General features: G+C 47.6%; 1 protein-coding gene across 1 annotated transcript in view; it reads left to right on the top strand.

Moving 5' to 3' along the window:
• Nucleotides 1–19,487, top strand: part of Adamts2 (ADAM metallopeptidase with thrombospondin type 1 motif 2) — a 210,571-nt gene that overhangs the window by 118,714 nt on the left and 72,370 nt on the right. The window lies entirely within an intron of this gene.

Here is a 19,487-nt window from a genome sequence, read left to right as displayed (position 1 = left end):
AGAGGAAGTCCCGGAAATCCTTGGAAAGTGAGCGAAGAGAGATAAGGCAGGAGTGGAGGTTTGAGGATGCTATGGTGGCTTGTCTTAGGGACAAAAGCAGTAGGTAGGGACTGCCCTAAACACCAGGTCAGTCCTGGAAGGAACAGGGTTCCCCCACAGCAAGAGGTGGCTAAGTCTTGAGCTCTGGGGTGGATGCTCCCTGCTCCAGGGTGGGGTTAAAGGACAGCAGGTGTGGAGGATAGGGACCCTGCTGAGTCCCATAAGATCTCCTGCTTTAGTGAAAGTCAGAGCAGGCGCCCTGCCTTGTGTCCCCATGCCCACTCCCACCCCATGCACTGGTCCCTTTACTCACCAGACTCATCTCCCAGTGACCTGGCCTGCTGCTCCCTGGCACGGCCACAGCAGCTTTGAAACAGAAAAAGAAAGTGTGTGATCATGGTTTGGGGAGACCTGCCTGACTGTGCCTGTCCTCTGCAGCCTTAGGCCAAAAAAACTGTTCTTGCAATCTCCAGCTGGAGGGGTGACTGCTCTCTCCACCCCTTCCCCCTGCTTCTCAGGGCAGGGCTAGGATCTGAACTTGCAGCCTGAGTGCTCCCTGCACCTCCCACTGCCTCCCTGTTGGTTAGGAAAAGCCCTTCCAGGCTGCCTGACTGATCAGATTTGCTGGACTCAGCTCCGGCTCCAATTTCTGATTTCCTTCCTTCTCTAAACAGGGGTATCGAATTAAGCTTGGTCAACACTGCGAGCTGACAGCAGGCTCAGTGCCGCCAGCAACTCAGCTGCACTTCCAGGGTTTGTGAGAGTAGGGGAGCCTCTGCTTGCCTCCTGGACCACAACCCTGGTCTTTCTCAGGTAGGAGGCATCATGAGAGAAGGGCTTGTGGGTCCCACAATGGTGTGGAAAACCCACCACCCTTGGGTCCTCAGGTACCAAATACACACAGGAAGACAAACGGGGTGGATTCAGAACCTATGGGACTGAATGACTTTGCGGGTCTTGAGATGTACCTCATGGGACTCACAGCCTGTCTGTACTTGCAACTCACCTGTGGGAGGAGGCAGGCCACAGGGAGGGTGCTCAAAGCCAGGCTCAAATGTCTACTGCCTCAGGAAGACGGGGAGAGGCCAGAAAGACAGAAAGAACAGACGGCCTCGGTCCTACGTGGAGTTTGCTACAAGAAGATATAGTTTGGAAAGAGACTGTCAGTGCCTGGCACTCTCTGGGAGAGGGGGTGGGATGCTACCTGCCTATTGTCTTACTTAGTGTCTTGGGCTGGGCAGGATGTGGGAAGGGGCAGGGACAATGACAAACTGCCTGTGGTCTCCATGTGGGGCTCCCCAGGGCAGACCCAAGGAGCCTGGCTGCTGCCCATACTGCTACCCATCCCCCATCACTGCAGGAAGCACTGGGGCCTGGGAGGCTTCCATGTGTCTCCTGGGCGGTCGACAAAGAGGGTGTGTCCACCTGGCAGGGATGCTCTGCTCTCCTTCTTGGCATCCGGGCATCCGCACCGCGGAGAGGCATGAGGATGCTACCTGATCCTGCCTTGGGCATGACAGAGACAGAGAGGGACATAAGAATAGTGAACAGCTGATCCCTCTCTCTCCCCTCCGAAATCCTAACATGCCTCAGGTTTGCCTAGTGTGAGACCTTTGGGATTTCCCAGTGTGTCTTAGTTAGGGTTTTATTGCTGTGACGAGACACCATGACCGCAGCTTTTAACTGAGGCTGGCTTACAGTTTCAGAGGCTTAGTTTATCATCTTCATGGCGGTGTCCAGGCAGACATGGCACAAGAGGAGCTGAAAGTTCTACATCTTGATCCATATTGGGCATAGCTTGAGCATAGGAGACCTCAAAGCCCACCCCCACAGTGACCCACTTTTCTCCAACAAGGCCACATCCCTAACAATGACATTCCCTATGGGCCAAGCATTCAAACTGGAGTCTGCAGGAGGGGGGTGGGGATGGGGGCATTCCTAATCAAACACACACACACACACACACACACACACACACACACACACACACAAGGAGAGACAACCCCCAAGGAGTTTATTTAGAACTGTAGCCTGGAAGCTGGTGTTCCTGGAGCTGTGCAGGGGCCTGTGGTGCTCATCAATTCTGAAAGTTGACCCTCCATGACTGCTTACTAACACAGTCCGCTACACGCTCCCTTGTGATATGGCTCGGTTGGAGGAGTGCTTGTCTAACAGACATTAGGTCCTGAATTTGCTCCCCAGCCATACACAGCTAGCACTCTGGTGAATGGGTCACAAGGCTCAGAAGTCCTAGGTCATCTTCAGCTTCAAAGTTTAAGGCCATCTTGGACTACGTGATATCCTGTCTATAAACAAGCAAATGAGTGAATGAATGAATGAATGAATGGTGAATTAATGAATTCCAAAGATACCATTGATTCCAAGACACCAACAAGGTAGCTGTGAGGCCGGTCCGAGGGTCTAGCAATAAAGCTTTTCAAAAAAGCATGTCTCTGCTCCTCCAGCATGTGCCACAGTGCCAACCTCATTTTCACTCTGGCTAAAATCAGGCAGCTGACTGTGCCTCTGGATTACTGCAATTTGGTTCTGAGACAATGTGCAAGCCAAAGCCCGAGGCGCTGATGCCTGCAGCTGCCTGTCGTGTACTGGGGGCAAAGACAGTTGCTGCCTCAGAGTGACCTGTCCGTCTCTGAGGTCAGTGCAGTTGCTGGAGTCAGACAGGGATGCCCTGCACTGCTGGGCCCCTGTGGTATCTGTTAGGCTTGTCTCTACATCTGTCCGACAGAAGCCTTGTTCACACCTACAGGGCAGCTGTGAACAACAAACACAGAAGCATCAGTTTTAACAAGACACTTGTAAAGCCCCCCTGTCTTGCTGTTTTCTCTTACTAATAACACTCTGGTTCCCAGCGGAGGAACACAGCTGCCGATGGCCTTCTTGTTGGCAAAGTGCCCAACTGGGGCAGGGCATCACATGGCCAGAGACAGGGGACCTTCAAGAGGCCAATCCAACATGGCCTTTGGAGCAGCCTCCCTTTGTAAAATCCACGTGTGACTTGGGTGGAAAATCCACTCATGAGGTGGAGCCCTAATCGCATTGAGAAGACCCTTCAGTCCTACCTCTTAGTGACTCCAAACAGGGACTAAAGTCACAGCATGAGCTTTGGACAGAATAAATCACATCAGAGCTGCACCCTGCGTGTCCGACATGGCCCATGCTTCCACTGTTACCTCCATGGACGTGTTTTAATGTGATGCTCTGGCTGAGGTTAGTGGGGAGTTAGCACCCGCCCTGTGGTACCACCTCTAAATCCCAGCAGCAGCCGGGAAGAGCCATGCCAGCCAGTTCGTCTGTTTGCCCAGACTCTGGACAGGACCAGGAGGGGAAGAGAGGGGCGGGGGAGTGAGGAACAGGTTGGGGATGGAGAAACGCTGGCAGTCTGGCATTTGAGACCTCCTGCGTATATTCACCTCCATCTCCTGCCAAATGACACTCAGGACCAAGCCTCTGACATGGGGTCAGAGGACCAATGATCAGCTGGCAGGTAGAGGGGAGTTGGATTTGAGAACTCCACAAATGGGTCCAGTATCAAGTCCTGCTTGAGGTCCAGGGCAAGGCCACGGCAGAGAGACTGAGGCTGGAGCGGGGAAGGTTACAGAGACTCCAGGAGGAGAAAGGAGCCAGCTCTGTGGACTGAGGAGAGGTGGGCCCTGGAGTGGGGCTGGTAGACAAATGGTGTTATGAATAGAGGTACAGAAGGAGATGAGGAAGGCAGTCAGTCCTCAGGGCATCCAGGACATGTGGACTGTGATGTGCCTCAGGCCTTGTGGGGCCAGGAAGCCGTTCAGTGTCCACATTGGGGTCTCCAGTATGTGCACTGGGTTGGGCACTGCAACCATTCATCCTAAGCCATACTTCCACAGGCTGTGTGTGACAGAAGCCTGGAAGTCTGGCCATGCAGACATTGATCGACCCCACTTACGAGTTTTCTGCTCCCCCACATTCTAGATGAGATCTAGGAATCTCTGCAGGGACCTGACCAGGGGTGGGGGGTGTCTGTGTTTTGTTCTGAAGTTCACAGTAAATATTTCCATTCCGGTGTCTTCCAGTCTCTCTATTGGCTCCCACCATCCGGCTGCTTTGTGCTAAGGAGACACTGAAAAGAAAACTCAGGACCAGTTCCCTCCCCTGGGCATGCTGCCCAGCAGAGACAGTTTGGTGTCTCCGGGGCCAAAGCTGGTCCCAGGGCACTCCTTTAGAAAAGACCCATTCAGAACAGGGCTTTCTTTGCTGACTCTAAGCTGCAAGCCTCCCTAGCCCTTGGGAGCCACAGGAGCTTGGTGGCTGAAAGGGGTGAGGTACAGAGACTTCTTGGAAGATGGTACCAGGAGAATAGGTGGGTAAATCCAGCTGTGCTTGGTGGCAGAGTGAGACAGGGGTGTTTTGACACCTCAGATGAAGTCTGGGGACAATAGGCCACCCATCGCTGCTGTAAATAAAACTTGAGAGATGTTATGAGAGCTGGTTATCCAGTACAAAGCCCTCCACACTTCTACAGAGATGCTGGAGCGCCATTTCCTGGGCATGTATTTAGGGGGGTTGGCCCACTTTTTAGGCCACAGACCTTAATTACTTAGCAGGTTTTCTCCTCACCCCACACCCGGCTCCTTGAGAAACAAGAGGTGAAAGCCTCGAACAGAGAGGCTGTTCCACCTCAATAATCTTGGGGTGCTTTTACCAGAGAGTATCCAACTGTGGATAGTGCACCTGATGGTGTCTGTGTGGGGTCATGCTGGGACTCGCGTGGTTGCAAGAAACAGAAAGCCAAGTGAGTGGATTCAAAGAACTGGAAAGCTGGGGAGGCAGGGACCGATTAGCCGTGCCACTGGCTGTTTGGGTCCATTTTCTATGGCTGTAACAAATGCCTGAGATTCATTTCTTTATGAAGATTACTTGTCTCGAAGTTCTCCTCTCAGGTGACCCTGTCTGTGTCGGCCCTCTCATAGTCAAGCGATCAAAAGGGGTCCCTGGGGGTCAGTTAGTCAGCAGACTCAGGGCTCTTTCGTCACATCTTATTCTCATGGGAATGAAGTCTCAGTGGATGATCGTCTCCTGTAAGGGTTTTGGCCCCAGTAACAAACACATGCATAGTCAGTTAAAGTCCCATCAACTCTCAGATAACTATACAGGGACAAAGCTTCTATCACATGGAACCTGGGGGGGGGGCTGCTCTCAGGACTTGCTTCTCACTCTCTTCCTTTCATTTCCTGTCACCATGATAATATACCCCCCCCCCAAAAGACAAGTTAATGGAGAAAGAGCTTATTTGGCTCACAAGCCCGTGTCTCGGTCCATCACTGCAGAGAAGGCACAACAGCAGGAGGGTGAAGCACATGGTCACGTCCACAGTCAAGAGCAGAGAGCGATGAATGAACTGACACATGCGTGCTAATGCTCAGATCGCTTTATCTGCTCTCATACAATACAGGATTCCCTGCCTGGGGAATGGTGCCCCCCACAGTAGGCAGGTCTTCCCATTGATCAAGATAAGCACCCCCCCAAGACACAATCACTGGCTAACCTAATTTAGATAATCCATCATTGAGGTTCCCTTCCCAGGTGATTCCAAATTGTGTCAAGTTGACAATTAAAACCAACTATCACAACTTCTCAGTTCTGGAGAACAGAAAGAAAAAACCACCCTGGAATTATGTAATATAGTAACGTCGCAGATGCGACGGCAATGTTCTTGGAGTTCACTGCCCTGGTTGGACACATGGGCACGTCAGAAGCTGGGGGCTTCAGAATAAAAGCTAGGTTGGAGTTGGCTTTCCTGTAAGTTTGAAGAGGGTGACAGTTATTGGTCAAAACAAAATCAATGATAGACACCCAGTACAGAGGAGGTTACTATGCTAACCTGCTATTTGTAGCTCTGAGAAGCAAACACATGCACACACACACACACACACACACACACACACACACAAGCCAGAGGGCTCCATGTCCCCCACCAAGGAGCATCCAGTGCCCTAGGAGAACATTACCTAAGGACCTTACCATAGGCAGGGAGGCAAAAGAAGTTTCCTTTCCCTTCTTCAGAGCCTCTTTTTGTCCCTGAAAGGGCCTTTGAAGGTACCTGGGACCCCCAGGTACCCATCCCTTGGAAATGGACAGTATTCCAGCCCATACCTCTGAAAGTCCTGCAACTGAAGCTGTTCTAGTACCCCCTCCCTGGCCCCTTTTATACCCCAAGTCATAAAAATGACACAAAATGAGCTGCATCTGTTGGAGTTGCAGAAATTAATTCAAGTTCAGTAATAAAGTTATAAAGACTGGGCTGAAATAACCATAATGAGCTCCTTTTAATAAAACTCGCCAGTGGGACTCTGTGCTGATGGCCCCCGTGGGGCTGAACGTGCGTTCTGCTTCCAGAGCCTCCAAAGAACCTGCCTACTGCTAAACAGGGCCTCTTGCCGCGCCCTGATTATGCATCTAGGTAAACATATTTTATCTTAATGACCATCTTAGGGGAATCTGCAGTCACGGAGTGATTATGTCTTCAAAGTTAACAACCAGAGGGCTGACCTTCCTGCAGATGACCTCGCCCAGATCGGCTCCACAGTGTATGTTCTGTGAGGCTGCTGCTGCCCAGGATTTAAGTCCTGACCCTGAGTCCCTGCAAATCCCCAGGACGAAGAGCTGGGGTGGGCTGGGGAGATGCTGCCCTTGAAAACGTGCTTACCTGCAAGCACGAAAGCTGAGTTCGAGGCCTTAGAATGTGCATAAAAGCCAAGCGCGGGAAAGCACACACCTGTATTCCCAGTGTTCCTATGGGGAGGTGGACCGCAGAGATAGGAGACCCCCCCTGCAAGCTCATGGGCTAGCCTGGTATAAGCAGCAGCGAATGCCACCTGCAACGAGGACTGAAACCTTAGGTTGCCCTCTGACCTCTCAGTGAGCACTGTGACAAGCCTGCCTCCCTCTCCCTTTACTAAACAGTGTAGTAAGTAGTTCCTGCTCTTCCGGAGCCCTAGGGAGGGGAGAGAGTTGTTCTAACTTGCATGCATGACGCTTTGGGGCAGCAAGGTGGTATGGTTCCTCTGTCTGTGCACAAAGTTCCTCAACAAGATGTGCATTCAGCCATTCACCTTGCTTGGCCAATTGGGATTTATGACATCACAAGCAAGTGACAGTGAAGGCAGGGACCAGACAAGAGCACTGGGAGCCCAAAGCCAACCTGCCGTTACACTATAGAAAGCATTTCCTTTCTGATCATACCAGATTGTATTCTACCCGCCTCTCTCTCTCTCTCTCTCTCTCTCTCTCTCTCTCTCTCTCTCTCTCTCTCTCTCTGTGTGTGTGTGTGTGTGTGTGTGTGTGTGTGTGTGTGTGAAAGAGAGGGGCAGGGAGAGGGGGAGAGAGAGGATGGCTCTATGGAAGTGGAGGTCTTGGTGACAGTAGTCTGTCTTTAGGGTATTGTTGCTGCAGGATGGTAAGGGTCAAATCAACATCTGACACCGCATGCCAGCAGCAGTGGAGCTCATGTTCCATGTCTTCCCCAGTCACTTCTGTGTTGTGTCTCCTGTATCTTGTATCTTACACTTCACTGGGCATGTCTTTTGTTTGGGTGCTCCATCTCCTTCAGTAGCTTTTTCAGAAGAAAACATTTCAGGAGGTATGTGTTCTGGAAGTTTGCGTGTCTGGAGATTTCTACATATTGTAGCGTCATATTTCATTGGGCGTTTGGGTATAAGACTACAATTAAGCAATTTTCCATCAGAATTCCAAATGTTCTTCTAATGCTGCTTCCATGACGTCTGATGCTCTGAACCTGTCCCTCTGTCTTCTTCTGTCATCTGTGGATTCCCGCTTGTCCTATGGAAGCTTGCAGACTCTTCTGTCTGCTGAAATTTTGTAATCATTTGATCTGTTTAGTCTCCTCCATTGGGCACTAGATGAATCCTTTCAGCCTGGAAACACCCTCAAGCTAGGGGAATTTTCTAGAATGATTAATGTCCTCTCCTCTGGTTTTCCGTGCTCTTTACAAAGCTTCTGCTCTCCAGACGGCACTGGATGATCAAGGCCTCTCAATTTATCACCAGTTTCAGATCACCTTTGACCTGCGGCTTCACTCTGTGGGGAAGCTCTCAGCGTCACTTTCCAGTCCTTTCACTTAGTTTATCTCATCTTTCTTTTGTTTTGTTTTGCAATTTCCAGGAGCTCATTTGAATGTTCTCTTCCTGTTCTTTTTTAAAGTATGTAACATCTCTTCTCAGCATTCAGAGGATACCGGCATAGGCCTCCTGCTCCCAGTACCCTGCAGAGTTCATTTCTTTCCTCTGTTGGAAATGACTCTGGGTTTGTAGAGAGAAGCTAGCATGAACTCACCCCTTCCCTGGGCTTCCTAGGCTCAGGACCACAGGGCGCCATGAGGAGCTGCGGTGGTAGAGCATTCAGAGAGATGGATAGTGATGGAAGGGGGAAGACACTTTCCCTTCAGTCCCCGAAAGGAGCTTCATTAGAAAAGGAAGCTGCCGTGTAGCTGCATAGGCAGCATGGTGGTCCTGGAAGGAGAGAACCTTTAGTTCCATAGGACAACATGACATCATGACTTTTATAGATATTTGGGGTGGGTGGGCAAACTCCGTACCACATGACCTATACTGTTCAGGAATCACACAGCAAGAAAGTATTAAATAATAGTAAACTTAGAACTAAATGTTGGTCTTGGGCTAGAGGGACTGGCCTTGCTCAGGCAGGGTCATGGAGAGACTGGACTCTCTGGAAGAAGGGGCGAGGTCCTAATATATTTATCAGCATGGGGACCTGGGCTGATATCAGGGAGAGGGAGGCATGTCTGTGGTCTCGCAGCCTCTTTCCTGTTTCCTAGTGGGTATTTTTGGGGTTTTTTTGGTTTTTTTCTTATTTTGGGAAGTGTGTGTGTGTGTGTGTGTGTGTGTGTGTGTGTGTGTTTTCCTTCTTCGTCTCCATCTGCAGTGTCAGAGGCACTCATTGAAAGATTGTGGCCCTTGGATGGCTGCTCATTTGTAAAGGTAATCAATGGCCATGGCGACCATGATGATCAGAAACCCAGCATTTGTAGGTGGGTTCCTTTTGCCCTTTGGTTCCTCAGAGTGCTCCCCCAGGCTCTGTCTAGAATAGTGAACGTCTGGCCACCAGCATCTTCGGAATGAACTGGGGAAGTGGTCCTTTACTGAATCCTCTTGTTTCTAGAATGCTACCCTCACCCCTTTCCACACCAAATGCTTGCATTCCAGAGACCTTTTACACATTTTCAAAGAAGCCTCCAGACAAATGCCAGTCTAGCAGAGAACACGGGATGTGGGAGGAGATTGTCACTGCCCTTTGACTCACCTGCTCCCACCCCACTTCCAGATGGTGCTTTATATATCAATGTCAGTTGCTTTGGGGTGACTGTGGCGCAGACCTGAAGAATCCTGGCTCAACTTGAATATATCAAGTTTATTACCACAGACAGCTCTCTTGCTTCCCAGCCAATGACTGTTCTGATATGGTTTCTCTTCTGCTAACCCTGGGCTTATAACTTTGGAATTTTGAAATGAAAGTCCCTGACTGACACTTTCCAGACAGATGGATTCCAGAAAGGGGCTCCTTTTCTTTTTCTAAACTAATAAAATTTATTTTAAAATATACAACTCGGTATTGACTTTTTTTAAGTCATCAAAATAATTTATAATAGTTAAATGCTTCTTAAATATACATGATATCTTCTGAAGATAAAAGTAATATGCACTCAACCAGTTTTTAAAATCTATTTGGAACATTAAGCATGATACAAGTAGGAAAAAAATCTCTTATGAAATCTCCAGTTTCATTTTGGAGGCACTCAGAGCTGGTTTTCTTCTTGGCACTGCTTTCCTTGTATCCCAAAAGTTTGGGTTTGTTGTGCCTTCATTAAATTCTAAAAAGTCTTTAATTTCTTTCTTTATTTCTCCCTTGACCAAGTTATCATTGAATAGGGCATTGTTCAGCTTCCATGTGTATGTGGGCTTTTTGTTGTTTTTGTTGCTATTGAAGACGATCCTTCGTCCGTGGTGATCTGATAGGATGTATGGGATTATTTCAATCTTCTTATGTCTGTTGAGGTCTGTTTTGTGACCAATTATATGGTCAGTTGTGGAGAAGGTACCATGAGGTGCTGAGAAGAAGGTATATTCTTTTGTTTTATGATGAAATGTTCTATAGATATCTGTTAAATCCAGTTGGTCCGTAACGCCTGTTAGTTTCAATGTGTCTCTTTTTAGTTTCTGTTTCCATGATCTGTCCATTGATGAGAGTAGGGTGTTGTAGTCTCCCACTATTATTGTGTGAGGTGCAATGTGTGCTTTTGAGCTTTAGCAGAGTTTCTTTTGTGTATGTGGGCACCCTTGCATTTGGAGCATAGATGTTCAGAATTGAGAGTTCTTCTTGGTAGATTTTTCCTTTGATGTTTATGAAGTGTCCTTTCTTATCCTTTTTGATAACTTTTGGTTGAAAATTGCTTTTATTTGATATTAGGATGGCTATTCCAGCTTGTTTCTTGGAGCCATTTGCTTGGAAAATTGTTTTCTAACCCTTTACTCTGAGGTAGTGTGTCTTTGACACTGAAGTGTGTTTCCTGTATGCAGCAAAATGCTGGGTCCTGTTTACATATCCAGTCTGTTATTCTACATCTTTTTATTGGGGAATTGAGTCCATTGATGTTAAGAGATATTAAGGAACAGTGAGTGTTGCTTTCTGATATTTTTGTTGTTAGAGGTGGAATTATATTTGTGTAATTATCTTCTTTGGGGTTTTACTTCTTGCTTTTTCTAGGGTGTAGTTTCCCTCCTTATGTTGGCTTTTCCATCTATTATCCTTTGTAGGGCTGGATTTGTAGAATGATATTGTGTAAATTTGTTTTTGGCATGGAATGTCTTGTTTTCTTCTGCTGTGATAATTGAGAGTTTTGCTGGGTATAGTAACCTGGGCTGGCATTTGTATTCTCTTAGGGTCTATATAACATCTTCCCAGGATCTTCTAGCTGTCGTAGTCTCTGATGAGAAGTCTGGTGTAATTCTGATAGGTCTGCCTTTATATGTTACTTGACCGTTTTCTCTTATTAATTTTAATATTCTTTCTTTGTTTTGTGCATTTGGTGTTTTGACTATTATGTATCAGGAGGAATTTCTTTTCTGCTCCAATCTATTTGGAGTTGTGTAAGCCTCTTGTATGTTTATAGCCATCTCTTTCTTTAGATTAAGAAAGTTTTCTCCTATAATTTTGTTGAAGATATTTACTGGCCCTTTAAGTTGGTAATCTTCTCTCTCTTCTATACCTATTATCTTTAGGTTTGGTCTTCTTATTGTGTCCTGGATTTCCTGGATGTTTTGGGTTAGGAACTTTTTGCATTTTGCATTTTCTTTGACTGTCCTGTCAATGTTTTCTATGGTATCTTTTACACCTGCAATTCTCACTTCTATCTCTTGTATTCTTTTGGTGATACTTGCATCTATGACTCCTGATCTCTTTCCTAGGTTTTCTGTCTCCAGTGTTGTCTCTCTTTGTGATTTCTTTATTGTTTCTATTTCCATTTTTAGATCCTGGATATTTGTTCAATTCCTTCACCTGTTTAGTTGTGTTTTTCTATAATACTGTAAGGGATTTTTGTGTTTCCTCTTTAAGGGCTTCTAGTTGTTACTTGTGTTCTCCACTATTTATTTAAGGGAGTTATTTATGTCCTTTTTAAAGTCCTCTATCATTATCATGAGATGTGATTTTAAATCAGAGCCTTGCTTTTCTGGTGTGTTGGGGTAATCAGGGCTCACTGTGGTGGGAGAATTGGGTTCTGCTGATGCCAAGTAGCCTTGATTTCTGTTGCTTATGTTCTTGCCCTTGCCTCTCTCCATCTGGTTATCTCTGGTGTTAGCTGGTCTTGCTGTCTCTGACTGTGGCTTTTCCCTCCTGCAAACCTGTGTGTTAGTACTCCTGGGAAACCAGTTCTCTCTGGGAGGAATTTGGGTATGGAGAGTGGTAGCACAACACAGAAACTGACAGAAACCAGAAGGATCCTGTCCAAGGCTGCCCCTTGGTTCCTGTGACCTGAGGGCTCTGGGCAGGTCCCTCTTAGTAGAAGTGGTGGGCTTACCTGTGCTCACAGGCTCTCAGCACTCCTGGGAGACCCTCTCTATCCCGGCAGTATTTGGGTATGGAGCACTGTGGCAAAGGATCAGCTCAGGGCACAGACCGAAGGAGCTCCTTTTCATTTATTACACTTTTCACTTTTTCACACTTGTCTTCTAAGAATTCCAGAACTAAGCAGGTCTGTAATTTATTAGAGTTTAATGATTCTTTTGAGATTGTGTTATACTTAATAGATTAATTTGGATGAGAATAACTTCCAATACAACACAGTATCATTCTTCCCTCCATTTGTCATGGACTCTTTTTTTTTTTAAATGTTGAGAGTGTTAAAATGTATTACCTTTGGCTTGTCTTTACACCTTCCTCATTTTTATTTATTCCTTGGCATTATGATGGTCGTGGCTTCCCTCCCCCAACCCATTTTTTTAGCTGGTTGTTGCTCTGAACAAGTAGGTTGTTGACCGCTGCACAATCATTTCATGTAAGGTTAAATGTGTCTGTTCCTTGTGGGTTGGGACACACTTTCCCATAGAAGCATCTAGACTTTCCTTTGGCCATCTTTGTCCAGCGTCCTTTAGTTATCTCTTTATTCAGATTCTCTACTCGAGCCACTGTTGGAATTTATACCTTCTACTTAGTCTATGCGTTTTAGAACTAAAGGTCTTAAGGTCTTCCTTCTTACTGTAATTCCCAACTTTTGTCTCAATGTTAGTCATCACAGACACAGTTTTAGCTGTTGTTTCCTTGTGTCTCAGCGTCTTCCGCACATGCATGAAAAGGGCACGTCTTATTTTTTGGAACACTAGATTGTCTTAGGAATCCAAACCTTTGGTGCCCATCCTTAGTGTTTGCTCTAACTCATGTGTTGTTTTATGGAGTAAGTGTGTGACAGTTCACACCTGGCTGCCCTTCATCTTCTCCTCCCACCCACTTGGTGTGCTGGGGAGAGTGCTGGGCTTTCTCTCACATCTTCTGCAGGCCCTGCCTTATTTGCCTCAGCCACCCTTCCCCTCGAATACCTCTGATTTCATTGTATCTCATGAATGACATTAAGATGTCTCATTTCCTTTTGTTGCCAATTACGTGGTACATGTGTAATTTCTCCACCCCATTTGTTTTAAGCCGCCTGGCCCCTCTTGTCTTGGTTTCCCCTCATGCAGATAATTATAAAGTGTTCTTGTTCTAGTTCATACGTCAACACCTGTCTCTACCTTCTCCTCCTGCTCCCACACACCAATACCATCTTCCTGTCCCTGCATGCACCTGCCTCGTTCTCTACACCAGCAGCCCTTCTGCTGGGTCTGGGGTTTCCACTGCATCTCTCCCATAACTCCAAGCCCACCCAGCCCCAGAGTTCCCAAGGGTGGAGAAGCAGTAAGTGCTCCACCTGCTCACAGTGGTCACTCCTGCTGAAGGGAAGAGAATGGTCTCTTGAGGAAGAGTTGAGGGAGGAGTGTAACTTTTTCAAGGTCTATTTTTAATGATTTTTTAAAATACTTTAGCCTCCCTTGTAGCCCACCACCTGCCAGAGGTAGTGGAAAAGAGAGGATACAGGGGAGGTGGACTTATTTAGGAAGGGTTCTTTGGAGCAACTCCTGTCTGTTATCTGGAAATCTGCTGTTCAGTTCACAGGCATCAGCAGCACCAAACACTTTATGGATAAATCATCAGTCCAGTTTGGTAGAGTCAGGATAGCAAGCATGAATCAGTAGTTATGGCACTACCTAACAGAGAGAGCCAGGCCTCAGCCTCTGCACAAGTCAGCAGGAGGGACCTGGAGGGATGCCAGGAAAAATTCTCTGCTGTGCCTCTTTCAGTGAAGTGGAGATCAGCGAAGACAAGAGACCATCAAGTGTTGTATAGCTAGCTGTACTAGCAAGCCCAGCTCCACCACCATCACTATCCGTGGAGTTCTATTTATATCCCCCCACCACATGACGTGTCCCCCACAGGATTTGCCTCACCATGTGTCTTGACTCAGCATGTGAGTCTGACTTAACAATTCTACGTGAGTCTGTCTCAGCGACATCACTCTGTTAATCAGCTTAAGTCTGTGGAAGCAGAAAAAAAAAGGCCACAACACAACACCAGAAGTTTTGGGATGCAGTTCTTTCTAGGTACTGAAAAATATAGCTCAACTACACAATAGAAAAAGGACCAATACATGCATGTTGTTAGCAAAGAATCCTTCACCACATGTCCTTTCACATGTTTGCTTTAGCAAAACATCCTCTCTCCTGTGTCTGCTTCAGCAAAACCTTCCTTCACAAGTCTTCTTTAGCCTTTCACATGTATCCACTTCAGGAAAACACTCCTTCATGTGTTTGCCCCAGCAAAACACCACCCAACACAACTGACCTTCCAAAGAACCCTTACATTTCCACTTCAGAGGAGAGTTTTAAAACTTAGGATGGGGCTGGAGAGATGGCTCAGCTGTTAAGAGCAGTGACTGCTCTTCCAGAGGTCTTGAGTTCAATTCCCAGAAACCACATGGTGGCTCACAACCGTCTGTAATGGGATCCGATGCCCTCCTCTGGTGTGTCTGAAGACAATGACAGTGAACTCATATAAAAAAAAATTAATACTTAGGATGGAATGAGTAAGGGTCTTCTTAAGAAGGAGACATCCTAGCTGGCACTGGATAAATGGAAGAAATAGGGAGGGTCATTTCTGGGAGAGTGGACAGTAGAGTCTTCTGTCCGGGAACAGTAAACTTCTATAGGTTTCAAGCCCCTGCCCTGACTCACTTCATATTGTCCCTAGTGTTTAGTAAGGGCTATGGAGGTGACACATGGGGACTGTGTCAGTAGTCTGTGCCATTAAGATGACAAATACCAGAGTGAAGCAACATAGAGTTGGGGACAGGATTTGGGGTCATGGGTTTCAGGCCATGATCTCTTGGCCTGTCGCTTCTAGCTATACTGTGTCAGCTCACACCATGGTGGGAGCATGTGGAGGAGAAATCTGTAGTGCAGGAGTGGAAAAGCAAAGAGCCAACCCAGCCAAGGGACTGGCATAGACTTGCACAGGTCTCCAGAAGCCCTCAGGCATCCTGGCACTCCTGGGCTGTCACCAGCACTGTCACATTCTGCTTTATAAGCTAGAGACCAAGCATCTTCTCTACCAGTTTTGGTTCTCCTGAACCAGCCCTTGTGCAGATGGAGCACGGGGTATCCCCTAGGCCAAGTCGATAATATTGGAAATGTTAGGCATGGCGGTACGTGCCTGCAGTTCCATCACAGGAGATAGAGGTAGAGGTTCAAAGACACCCTAGTCTACAGAATAAGTTCTAGGACAGCCTGGGATGCACAGTAAGACGTTGTCTGAAGAGCGATAGAGCAACAACAAAATCCAATATTGGAGAACACATCCACACTTTGCTGTGACATATTATTATCATCCTGTGCTGGCCTTAACACCATCTGAAGCCAAGAACGACTTTGAACTCCTTATCCTCCTGCCTGCATCTCCTGAGTGCTAGGAATACAAATGAGCAGCACCTTTGCAATGTTGGGGGATCACCCACAGGCAGGGAAGCAGATGCAGAATCATTACTGTTTAAGGAAAGATTCTAGTACTGGATCAGGTCCCAGCTCCCCCTCTGTCAATGCAGCTTGATGGACTCCATCTTTCTGCTCTTTTATTACCCCTGTTGATTGTCTTAATCCATTTTGGGCTTCTATCACAAAATGCCTGACACTGGGTTATTTATTGAGGAAAGATGCTTATTTTGCCCACCATTCTAAGGAATGAAAAGTCCAAATAACATTCTGGCAATAGCACCCCCGGCGGTATCACAATGAATCAAATGGCATCATGTAGAGTATATTCCAGAGGAAGAGAGTGCTGGACAAGAGAAGAAGCCAAGATGAGAGTCCACATGCCCTCTTTCATAACAGCTGGTCCCTAGGGAAATAACCTAGTCCCCAAAGCCCTGCCCCCACTCCCATCGGATGCCACTGGTTCTTTGACAAGCCTAGAGCTCGTGTGACATGATTACTACCCTCCTCTAGGCCCCATGTCTTGAGATTCTGCCATCTCAATAACTCTGTGTTGGGGAACTTGCTGCTGGCTCTTGAGGCCTTTCGGGGACAAGCCGTAGGAGGATGAGAACAACAAGGAACCTCTCCTCTTAGTGAGACCTGAGCAGTTTCATCACCGGGAAGGGCTGTACACATCTTTATCCTAGTGGTTACTCTGAGGATGCTTGAAGGTGCAGCCCTTAGTCCATGGGCTCAGCACCCTTGCTGTACAGAGCTTATGTAGGTGGGCTTGTCCACTGTCACCCACCCATTCCCCTGCATGGCCACTGCCTCAGGCTTGCCTGGATAGGAACCCCTGCTCCTACTCTCTCCCCAAGTCTGTTCATCTGCTCTCGGCATCTTGCCTTCTAGAGACTCTCAGACCAAGATTCTTGGATATGGTTTCTGCTGTGTCATCTTTATCAAAGCAAAGAGAGCTCCAGATGCCATCTGGAAGGGTCCCCAAGCAAGGAAATGCCAGGAACCAACTATCTTTTGTTTACTCATTTAAAAGATAGGCCCCAGTGATAGACACACAGAAGAGAGGCCAGCCAACCAGGCATGGCTGCTGCCCCACCCCCCCTCGCTGCCACCCATCTTCTCTAACATCTGTCAACACCCTCCCCATCACAGGGCCAGTGACTTCTGTATGTGTGTGTGTGTGTGTGTGTGTGTGTGTGTGTGTGTGTGTGTGTGTGTGTTACTGGGAGAGGGAACTGCCATAGCAGAAAGAGAAACTACAGGCAGCAGTATCCTCCTGCCTCAGCAGGAGATGGGCAGCATTCACAGTTCATCACCCTGCCTATACTAGTATTGGAGGATGGAACATGGGGTCATGTGAACTACAGGCAGAGGACCAAGTGGAACAACGGTCATTAGGTCAGGCTGGCAACCCAGTATGGCTGGGTAGACCCTGAAGGTGATCTAGGACCTTTCAGGAACTTGTTGCTGGCCAGAGCTCCCCAGGAGAAACAGGTGTATCAGGACCAGAGTTTAGCTTGTGTTAAGGTCATGACCATTGAAGAAAACAAGGGTGGTCTTCATGTTTAATGAGGTGGAGTATCTGCCTGACTGCCAACTGGAATTTGGGACACAAAAGGGCAGGAGGAGGAGGTTCGAGTGGTCCCAGGCCTGAGGGGGAGGGCAGCAGACCCTACTGCTGTGTGCTGAGCTAGCTGGAGTAGGTCCGAAGTGTCAAGGAGTCAGATAGTTTGGAGGAGCTAACCCATCTACCTGACGTTGGATTTCTGGGACCTCTCTACCAATGGCTGGGTCTTGGAGATGGTATTGTAAAATATAATGCCCAGGAAGTCACTCCTGTGATAGCTAATCTTGGTTGTTCTCATGCACTGGAAAAAGAGAATCACAGTTGAGGAATTGGCCCCATCTGGTTGGCCTACGGGCCTATGGAACTGCTAATTGATGGAGAAAAGCCCAGCCCACTCCTAGGCTGTGTAAAGAAACTGAACAGAAGCAGGGAGTGAGCCAGTAAGCGGAGATCCTCCACGATCGCCTCTTCAGCTCCTCCTGACAGGTTCCGACTTAACTTCCTCATTCATAGCCTAAAGCCCTTGCCTGCCCAGGTTGTTTTCAGTGTTTTATCACAGAAACAGGAGAGCAAATTGAGGACCCCTCTCCCCACTAAAGTCATTGTGATAAGAGTAATGTCAGCAGCAATAATTACCATGCTGGAGGTGAAGTTGGCATTTCCAAAAGATCTTTACAAAGCCTCGTTGCTTTGGACTGGCCTCAAGCATGTGGTTTGGCTAAACAACTATGCCAGCTTGGCATTGCTGCTTCAAGATATACATCAGACCAGCTCCAGCCTCATGGTGACTCTAGTGCCCACCACAGGAGATGCATAGAAGAGTCACTCTGTGCTGCCTTGGGGCTTGGGGTCAGAAGGATTCCCTCTGAGACCTTTAAGGCTCCAAAAGTCATCAGTCTGGCAAGTAACCTGGTGACCTGGGCCCCAACATGTCCTTTCTCAGTATACCTAGGTGACCCAAGGACGGCCCCATCTCTAAATTTCTCAAGAGAAACTAGATATTCTCAGTGATTTCCAGTGTGAAATCTTCCAAGTTTCAAATGCTGCCAACCAAATTAGGTATTTTTAAAAGGTGCCTTGGGGCCCCAAGGAGTGCCCCTTCAGTCTGTTGTTTCCCTGGGGCTGCCTTTGTGTGACCCTGAGCAAGATGAGGGCAGAGGGTGGTGTCTAGCTCCTTTCCCAGGGGAGGACTTTTTCTGTGGAAATTACCATCTTCTTTGCTTCCCAAGGTGGCTCTGAAGGTGAGCTGTCCCTGCGCGCTGAAAATGCAAAGAAATAAATGCATGAAAATAGATCAGCAATCCCTCAAGCCTTGTGTCAGGCTGAAGTCCCAGGCGGCTCCTCTGGAAGCATCGGGATGGCCCTGAATCATCTCCAGGCAGCCCAGTGGAGCTCAGCTCTGCACGGGCCCCACCTGCAGGGCTGGCCCGTTCCCCATGCCCTGGACAGGACCTTCCATGTGTATGCATGTGTGCATGTGGGTGCATTGCATGCACATGTGAGCATATGGCCATGCACTACAGATGTGTAATTGTGTGTTTTAACTTATATAAGTCTGTGCCAGCATGGTGTGTGTATGTGTATGTGTCTAAATATATATATAGGTTTATATACACATGTTATAGGTAATGTGTATGTATATACACATATATGTATATACAGGTTATAAACATATGTTATAGGTAGTGTGTGTATACATGCTTATATTCATAAATTATAGGTAGTGTGTATGTGTATGTTTATATATATAAGTAATAGGTAGTGTGTGTGTGTGTGTGTGTGTGTGTGTGTGTAGTCCACTGTCAGATTGCCATGTTAAAGGTCAGCTGCAGGGCATGGAGCATCTGTCTGGTTGTCCCACCCACAAGGGTTTATTATCTGTAAAATAGAGGAGTTTGTACTGAAGGTGCCCACTCTGTGACTGAGTGGAGAGATTTGCTGGGTAGCAGGAACAGGACCACATGCCTAGTATCTTCAACAGTGGCTACCCTCAGATGTTTGGCCTCACCAGTGTGAAACAGACGGGAATCAAGGCAGACAGGTAGAGGTTGTGGGCATGGCATCTTGGCCTCTGGTCCTGATGGTGCTGCAGACCTTTACCTTCAGCTGAGATCCCCCAGGCTCTGCTTCTGAGCATGATCAGTGTGTAGATCCTGAGCATTTGGGGACAGGCAGGCAGGCAGCTCCCTCCCAGGGCAGACTGAAGGAGGTGCCATGAGAGGAATGTAGGTAGGTCCCTGAGCAATTCCATCAGTATGGGCGGGGCAAAGATC

Source organism: Apodemus sylvaticus, chromosome 10 (assembly GCF_947179515.1).
Source record: "Apodemus sylvaticus chromosome 10, mApoSyl1.1, whole genome shotgun sequence".
NCBI lineage: Eukaryota > Metazoa > Chordata > Mammalia > Rodentia > Muridae > Apodemus > Apodemus sylvaticus.
The sequence above is the reverse complement of the archived record's forward strand: the minus strand, read 5'-3'. Positions and strand labels throughout refer to the sequence as shown.